General features: G+C 39.3%; 1 protein-coding gene across 9 annotated transcripts in view; it reads left to right on the forward strand.

The window, feature by feature from the left end:
• Window positions 1-9,617, forward strand: part of NTNG1 (netrin G1) — a 156,804-nt gene that overhangs the window by 72,690 nt on the left and 74,497 nt on the right. The window lies entirely within an intron of this gene.

A 9,617-nucleotide genomic window follows, 5' to 3' on the forward strand; every position in this document is an offset into this window, starting at 1 on the left:
ACGCTCTTCTGGCACTCTTTTGATAACGCTGAAGTAATGCCCTTCTGTAACATACCCAAAAGCAGACCTTTGCCCTGTGGAAACTATAATAGCAGTGCTTTAGCTTTATCTATAACAGAAAACATTTTCATTAACACCCAGCTCAAAAACAGACCGTCATAGGAAGATATGTCAGCATCATGCTTTCAGCTTTGTTTTGTTTTTTTTTAATCAAACCAGATACCATTCATGTTTCAAGTATATACTTACTGTACTTGAATACTCCTTTGTTTTTCAAGAACAGTTGTATAAGCAGCTTGTTCTCCTTTGAGATTTTCACTAGTATTTGGAGTGAATCTAGCAATTTCTCAAATTAAATTATAAACTCATTAGAGAATAGGGAAGAAAAAGAAACTTGTGTATTTAAGAGCATGTCAATTTATCTTTAACTCCCAAGTGCAATTAGCTTTTTTAGTATATCTACTGTGATATGTCACTAAGGAAAATGGTCCTTCACTTTCTGTAAACAAATCTTGGATCATCAGGAATTGAAATAATTAAATGGTTACTGTGTTTATTCACACATTAGCAGTCTCCAATGGTTTACTCAGTACTGGTGTCCAGGAAAGGTTTTGCTCCTGCCCATGTTCAAATAATATTAAATAATACTTGGTTCCCCCTGCCATCTTGGTGACATAAGTCCTGGCAATCAGCCCAGTCTTGTAGTGACCTGAAGGGGAGTGGAGGATTAGAGTCTGGAAGGCTGACAAGGCCCTTAACTCTGCTATACACTTTTGAAACTAGTGGATTTAAATCACCAGATTTCACTTACCACCTTTCCTCATTTGCATTTGATCATCTTTTTTTGGCCTGTTTTGCAAGATGTCAAGTATTTCTGTACTGATCTCCCTCATCTGTCTTTCAAGGAAGCCCCATATCCTGCAGAATCAGTGTGTGTGAGGAGAGGAACCAAGCTTTTATGTAGTATAATTCATTTTGCCACTGAACATTAAAGAAGTAGAGATGAAACTCCTGATGAAACAAATGAGAATTATTTCTATATTACTTTGTATGCTGGAAAGATATCCAAAGAGCCTTTCTGCATAAATTTGGTGATTCCAAAATCTTGCATAAACTTTCTTCCCTTTAAGCTTTTCATTTCAAAAGATTACAATTTAATACAAACACTGAAATAAGCTTAAAGATCTCCTGGATCACATATACAAACGGTCCCTGGCACCGGGATGTCCTTCAGCTTGAACGTAAAGCTGGAGTGGTGCAACATATCATCATGTTAAAAGTTTTAAATTTCTCAACTATCCCACAAGTAACAGGAACTACCAATTTGTTTTTTTTTTGGTTGGTTGGTTGGTTGGTTGGTTTGGTTGTTTAATTTAGCATTCTGTTCCCTTCTGCCAGTATCACCAAGGTGAGATTTCCTGCAGTTATTTTTGTCTATTTTTGTACTTAATTACACATGCTTAGGATCTGATTTTTCCTGGACACTGATCAGCTTATGAAGTGTCTCAGAAGGTAGTAGCTGAACCCAGAATAACCATGTGCTTCTTCTTGACACAGATGATATTTCTCTTTCTCTGCCAATCTCAGAAATGAGACATCATTCACCTATGATTTAGGGAAATGTTTGAAACTGTGAGAGTCAATGTGTCTGCCTTTCCACTTCTTTTCCTCTAGTACAGCTCCATAGTAAATGTACTGTACGTTATGTGAAGCTCAATATTGAACTAAGAGACCAGTCCTGATACTAGTTTCGGATGCCATCCTGCAAATTAGGAGTAATTTCCATGAAGCTATGTGTATTTAACAGAAGAGTTTCAAATGGGTTTCCAATGAGTTTCTCATAGGAGGAGTGAGAGAAAACAAGTGAAGTGAAGGAAGGGAGGAAAGAGGGAAAGAAAGGGGGAGGACAACAGTGAGGAGGCTGTCATGGCTTCTATTTAAAAGAAAAAAGAAAAAACAGATCTCATTTTTTTTCATTCTCTGCCATCTTTAGCTAATAAGGCAGGACAATTCTTCTAATTTCAAAGGAAGTCTAGTGATACAGTCACACGGAGGCACTTATTCAGAAGACTGGAAAATTAATAATAAAGGCCAAGGTCTTGTAGTCTTGTTCATCTGAACTGTTACATGGGGTCTGTGAACACCCTTCCTCTCCTTCACTCTCGAGTCCTTCTCTAGGATTAATGCACCTCAGCAGTACCAGTGAACCGTGCGTAAAGGGAATCATCATGATTCCTACATGATCTCTGAGGGCTGTAATGCAAATAAGTCAACACCAAAAAGTCTCAATAAAACAGATAAAACACCTTGTTAACTGGGCTGAACAACACGGGAAGTTTTTAACACCACTGTGATTCTGATTTCATAGAACATAATATCAATCATGCAAAAGTATGAACAGAGCTACAGAAAAAAAAAAAAAAAGAAGCAAAGCTATGAATTTAGCAGGCAGCGGTATGGTAGGGGAAAAGGAGACAAAGGGTTACACTGCAGGTAGAGTTCCCAAGAGAGTCTGACTGCTGACGCATTAGGAAAGCATAATGTTAGCTGCAACCCGTTGCAGGAGAGCAGGCCGTGTTCTGGTTAGCTTTGTGGGATGTGGTAAAAATGAAAGGATGCTGAAAGGCAGAAGGCATCCTAATGACATTAGGAGGGAGCAGGAGCTGGAGAACGTCTTGATGTACTACCACTCCCATATGAGACCACTCAAAACCAGACTTCTAATTTCTGCAGTCCATGGAGTTTTTGGAGCTTTCGAGTCAGTCCATTAACAGTACCTGGTTATTCACACAGCATTACAGCCCAACTTCTGGCAAGTAACAGTAGCAATTAATAAAAGGAAATATCTTGTTGGTATGATCTTTATGTTGGAAATACAGCCATACTCAGGAGTAACAGAGTTCTACTTCACTGATGATTATTTTGACATTTCTCAGGTGATGACCACTATTTTTACATAAGCTTCAAAACAAACAAAACATTCCAGGAAGAGGCTGATAATCCATTGCCTAATGCTATGGATTAAGGCTGAGCAGGCCTTGGGACATTCTATGGACAATGCAACACACATGGTACATACACATGGTACATACACATGCCCGTATCCCAGCACTGGAGAGCATTTTTCTGAAGTTACACTCTTTCTTTGAACCATTTAGTCTTTCCTCCAACTTGATGGTTATGCAGGTATCAATAGTGGTCTGCTTCTTCCTTGTAAACCTCCTGGAAGACCTTGTGATCAAGTTGTCAATTGCTTTCATTTTCACCCTTAAATCCATTTCTCTCTTTATATGTGCTGTGCAGTGTCTTTCTTCTCTACCGTGCGGAATTCCCACTTCCACCTATGTAGGCACGCATTGAGCTGTAAATGAGCCAGTAGCTGGTGTACCAAGATTTATAAAGTACTTAAAAATACACTTAAGAAAGATGGGTAGAGAAGCACAATGGATTGTTATAATCTGTCCTCCCTGTCCCATCACTCATAAAACAGCATAACAGGAGTACCAGTGTAAGTGTTAATGATAACAACACTGTCCTGATGACAGAGGGACACTGTGGTTCATGTCTAACTGACATCAGTATTTCTGTTATGTTGCACATTAAACCTATTAACAACCAAAAAGATAAAATCTGATTACAATAAGGATATATACATTGAGATATGCGTCTTCACACTCAGCTAATTAGTTGGCACTGACTGTTTTCACTTTGCTCGGTGACATGTGGTATATAAATCATTACAATATGTTAAATGCAAATGGCTGGTAATAGGACAACCATCTGCTCACTGTTAGAAAGTTTGCAAAGGAATATAGTAAGCTGTAGTTCTAATAACGATGCTAAACTCACATCCCTGAAATACCAAATATCTAAAAACAGCTGCCTCCACTGATGCCAACATTACTAATACATCTCTTGCCCTTTTCATTTTCAGAAGTAAACTACATATTATAAGAGGTAATTTTGTTCTTCAGCATGAACTTGACTTCAAGGCTAGTGCCTGTAACAGTAATGTGAACCACCATATCTCAGAGCCTCATCTTTTTCTTAGATTGCATTGAGTGGTTTTGAGCATCCAATAAATAATCAGGCTGTCCACTCTTCTCAGGACACCTTTTCTTCCACAAATATAATTAAACTTTCTTCCTCCCCTAACCCCTTCTGCCAGGCCCTTTTCCAGGGATGACATGATTTTGTAAGTGATAGATTGTTGGCACATTGCTGTCCGATAACGTATTACTCTAGAGACCATCAAAGAGTGCCTTCCATCTAATAATCTACCATGCCCTACGAGTGTTAAAGATCACCACTGCAAAGAGGGATCAATTATTTTACCACAGACGTGTATTATCAGAGGCTGTCACAAACCTTCTTAATGAGCATTTCTGGATACCCAAGTGACAAAGTAATGCATCGGAAAATTAGTAGTGGGACAAGAGTGAAGAACTGCCTGCCAAAGTGGAGGCTGTGCCTTCAAGCCAGAGCAGCTCCTTCTCTCCTTACCCGCTCAGTCATCTTCTGGTCAGGGTCACTATCACAGTGCTAATGTGCTGGCTCCCCCATCAGTAATATATTGCATTATCGCCTATCAGAGAGATTAATATGTTCACATACTGAATTCCCAAGACATGGCTCCCAGCATTAAAGAAGCTGAGGAATTAATTCAGCTCCCACTGACTGAATGGAAAAGAAGTTTGTGCTTTCATCATAGTCAGATGCTAGTGCTGCCGTGGCTTTCTTAAGCCACTTTGGGAGGGAGGGGTTGCTGTTTGTTTGGGGGTTACATCTGGCATGGAGGTGTCTGATTTAAGATAGTGCTTCTAGGGAAGCACCTGCAGGGGAAGAGGCTGCAGGAGAGCTCATTAGCCCGGCAGTTTCTCAGCCCCTGGATGAATTACACAATAAGATGCTTGCTCTACAGGATCTCAGAAACCTGCAGCTTTGTGTAGGTATGCTGTCCCGCAAAGCTATCCAAGTTTAAAAAAATGTTAAAGGGAGATGTTTTTGTGCTAACGCATTTTCCTTTGTTGCCTCGCAGAAAAAAGGAGCTGTCTGAAGGCAGCACAAATTTGGTGACTCCATTTTGATTCACAATGAACACTTGCCTGTTTCAAAATGGGGTGTCTGCACTTTAAAGTTATCTAGAGCATTTATAGACAGAGCTGGTGGGATGAGTAGCACTTTATAATACCTCAAAGGCATGGTGCCAGCGCTGGGAATTTGATAAGCTGGGGTCCTCAATTGGATTCCAGCAATGGTCACAAGTTTTAGGAAGCTCTCATTTTAAATTGCAAGCAGGAGAAAAACAGGATTCTTTCTCTTTAATTGCATTAGTTTTATTGAACTGAAGCATTGCTTCAGTTCCCAGAATGCTTTATATATATTTTAACGCAAGTTACCAGAGACAGAACAGTAGCAGGACTGCTTATTGTTTCTGACTTTTATATTTGGTAAAACTGATGTTATTCATTTTCCCATTTAACTCTCTTGTGCATTAAGAATCTTTACTTTTGGGGATGGTGTTTATCAAAGTCATTATAAATATATTAATTTCAGCTTCTTTGATTTGGTAATACTTCTACATCGTTTTTGTTTAGTCCTGTTCAGAACAGCCAGGCCAAGCCAGGCAAACACGAACTGGACTCCAGGAACCTTCTGGTAGCCCTCTGCACAGGAGAGGGAACATTAAATTCACGCCCTCGGTAGATGAGCCTTTAGGTTTTATTTGACGTATGCTGCTAGCATTCACTGTGACACAAATGTCCTGGCAATCGGATGCTTTCCATCTGTTGTTTTGGGGGAAGAGGGAGGGTCATTTGAGAGGTTTGAGGTTTTTTTAGCCTTGCATACCTTGGCTGCATTTCTATAGCCTCATCACATTTTAATTGGCTCTAGATCTTCTCATTATACTTATTGAACTGTGGGGCAATTCTCCCTTGCTTAGAGCTAGGGTTGTGGATTTTGCCACATAATCAATCAGGAATTGACTTGAAAGAACATTTCAAAATGTTATCATCTCCCTCCATCAGAGCACAGCACAGCAGTTCCCTTGACCTTCAGCACAGCAGGGGGAGAGGAGCGGGCAGGAACAAGGTGCAGAGAGGGCAGGTGGGACAGGGGACAGAGCTGCGATATGAGAAGGCATCTGTTTTGTCAGTGACTCACTTTGGGAAACCCTTCTTCCGCACCATACATACCTCCAGCTGCTCATTTCTAACTGTTTTCACTTCTCTTTTTGGTGATCATCACTCCTTCAGTGGTATCACATGGGAAATTGCTGCCCGTGTGGCTCAAAAGAGGCGTGGAAACCTTCATCAGGAGAAGTAAAAATGAGACGTGGGGAGCAGAGGAGAGGGAAAGACAGGAACATCTCAATTTTCAGTGATAAATAAACCTTTTATTCTTTGTCAATGCAGAAAATTGCTTGTCATTTAACAGGCATCATTAAAGACACTGTGCTTATGGAACCATGCCTTCTTTCCTTTGAATGCTCCTAAAATAATTCTTCCGGCAGGACAGCAAAACAGCAAGGAGCCAGTTACATTTTTAATCACTCATGTCCCATAGGAATTGCAGTCTGCCAGCAAGGGCAGCTCTTTCCCCTTTGCAACACAGGAAAAGAATTGAAAGATGGGACGCTGGGTTCCAGAATGGTTTGTTACAGTTATTAATGAGCTACAGATCAAAAAATCTGAGCGTCATTAACTGCTAATATTCTGCCACTGAAAATGTTTAACCCAATCCACAAGCTAGATCTGAAAAAGTGGATTTCATCCCTTTTTTCCATTTTTTTTCTTCTGAAACATGAATGGGGAGTAGAGAAACAGTTGAATGAAGAGAACAGAGAAAAGTATAACAACTTTATATTTCTCTTCCACTGTACATATCTCAAAAGAAAAGGAGTTTTAATACTGCAGAGTCCTTCCTCACCCAGACCAGATAGCAATATTTTACCTTCCCATCAGTTAGTCACTGCAGAAGTAACCTTCAACGTGGTGATTCTTTCCTGGATTCTTTCTTTCATGTGAATGACATGTACGAACATCACATTTCAGATTTGGTATCTTAAAATATACCTCTAGAATTTTTGTGTTTGTTTGTTTTTACAGATACAGAGTCACTATATTGAGAGAGCAGATCTTGCAATTTCTCTTCATTTCAATGGCTACTTTTTGAGAATAGTGCAGGCTTTGGATTTTGAGGTCTATATGTTTGCTTGTCTGTTAATGCTTCATAAAATATACATGCTTTAAATAGGAGAGATGCAGCAGAGTGATACCACCAGAATGACAAACGGTTGCAAGTCAATTCCAGAAGTATACACTTTTAACATAGTTCATAGTTTCCTCACTTTGTGGTCATACGCAGGTTTTGACTAACAAATGCACAGTTAATGTATAACTGACATTCAGCCTATCTGTGAGTTGTGGAGAGGAGAGATTTATGCTCTGCTTACTCCCAGAGAACAGGTTCTGCAATTTAACGCGGACTGACTGTGCTGTAACAGAAGAGAAGCCTTTTTGAGAATTGTGCAGGTATTGCTGCAATACCAACATAATTAATAGAACATAAAGCCCAGTCTCAATGCCCCATATCCAGGAGCTTCACCATAATTCATAACACACAACATGTGTACTTCTTTATATCCTCATACACTTAGCACATTAAAAAAAAAATAAAATTGAAATTTCAGCTGCTATAATTGCATTAGGCAAGCAGGGCAGGAAAAGAATTGCTGTGAGGAGCAGGTGAGGCTTCATCCTAAGAAACTCATAGGCAGCAGCCAAGAGCATTTGTCCGGCCTCGCATCCACACGAGCAGGTGCCAATAAAACAGAGAGGAGGTGATGGGCGATGGCTGTTCTGTCACGGGTGTTACTGGGGTTCTCAATCTACAGAGCATTTAACTCGAGAGGAGCCTGTTACAAACTAAGAGCATTTAAAAAAAATATAATACTAGTTCTTAATATTCAGGGGTAGGCTCAGCACCCAAAAACCCAGAGATTATCATGGAGAAGTAAAACTGAAACGAAACACAAGAGTGTTTTCCATAGAAAAAGAATGGAATTATGTATTATATATATATACATATATATATTATATATATATATAATATATATATATATTATATTATATATATATATACATATATAAATATATGTATTCTGAAAGATACAGTCAGCTTCTGTTACATCAAGTTTGGACAGATGCCAGAGGCTTGTTCCCTTTGTGATATGATTATATGGCCACTAAGTCATTTGGTTCAGCCAATTTGCTGTATATCATGATAAAACCATATATAGCATAAAATCCACAAAGTTCTGCCCTTTTCCTCTCCTGAGATTTTCTGCGCAACATGAAAGCAGAGGACAGCTTTAACAAGATCTGGGTGTACTCTTGAGTCCTGTGTAATCCTCCCCTCCTGGCTTGTGTACGTCACTAGGCGGAGATGCTGAGCACATATAAGAATAGATGAGGAAAGACGATGAGCAGTAATGGTGGTGACAGGAGGTCATGACTGCTGTGAGCACCATCCTAAATCCCAGTGGAACTGTCTCCTTCCTCCTCCTTTGCAGCTCTCAGTGTTTGGCAGAGAGAACACTAGCACTGGAATATATCAGACACAAACACTAACTCCTTCATCCCCAGAAGGATTGCTTATGAAAATATTTCCTAATAATGTGGCTATTATCCTTTTCTTTTTCTTTGTTTTTATTGGCATAATTCAGAAGCTTTCTGATAATTATGCCCACATTCATTAAGGATAAAGCTCTGCAATGCAAGAGTTGTTGTTAGGGTCCTCACAATGCACCTTGTCTCTTCCTGCTAGTCAAGTCTTCAGGGCAAATCCCTCTTCTGCTTTTCACTGGATGGCAGCTTTCTGCCAGCGTGCAAACAAAAGATGAACAGTGGTCTTCTTAACTCCACGGTCTGAAGAAAGCCTTAATGCCAGAAGCTATCATTCACTATTTGACCATGTCCCAACAGGATCCTGTCCTTAGTACACCTTTCTAGATCTACTCCTCACAATATACTGCTGCTTTACAAATGGGTGCAGGTAGGCATCCCTGTATTAATGACAATTATTTTTTTCTTCATATCTAGGTTCTTCCTCTGCTTACATCTACTAGTTCTCTGGTACTGTTCATTAGAGTATTGTTGAGTATGTATTGTTTTTGTTTGTGTGTGTGTTTGTTTTGTTTTTTTGTTTTTGTTTTATTATGTGTATATATACACACATACATTTTTCTTCCAGTTTAGCTCAAATATACTGTGAGAACAGAAACAGCCAATACGTTTTCCACTGGAGTTTGAGGCTGAGGAAGCCTGCATAACATTTCAGGGAAAAGGATAGAGTTTGTATAGGATTTTAAAAGCTGTGTTGGGCAAGATAAAAGTGCAATGGTTGATTCTTCAGTATAAATATACACTGATTGTTTTTTGTCAGCAGTATTTCAGTTTGCTCTATGACAAACTTACATTACTCATAACTCGCAATCTATTCCTTAACTTTTCAGTTTTAATTGTTTCCTGGGGAGAGGCGGGAAGAGAGAGAATGTGCGGAATGTGAAGAGAAGTATTGATTTGAGATATTTGAAATATAAATTAAGTTTAGTT

This window comes from Cygnus olor, chromosome 8, assembly GCF_009769625.2.
Source record: "Cygnus olor isolate bCygOlo1 chromosome 8, bCygOlo1.pri.v2, whole genome shotgun sequence".
Taxonomy (NCBI): domain Eukaryota; kingdom Metazoa; phylum Chordata; class Aves; order Anseriformes; family Anatidae; genus Cygnus; species Cygnus olor.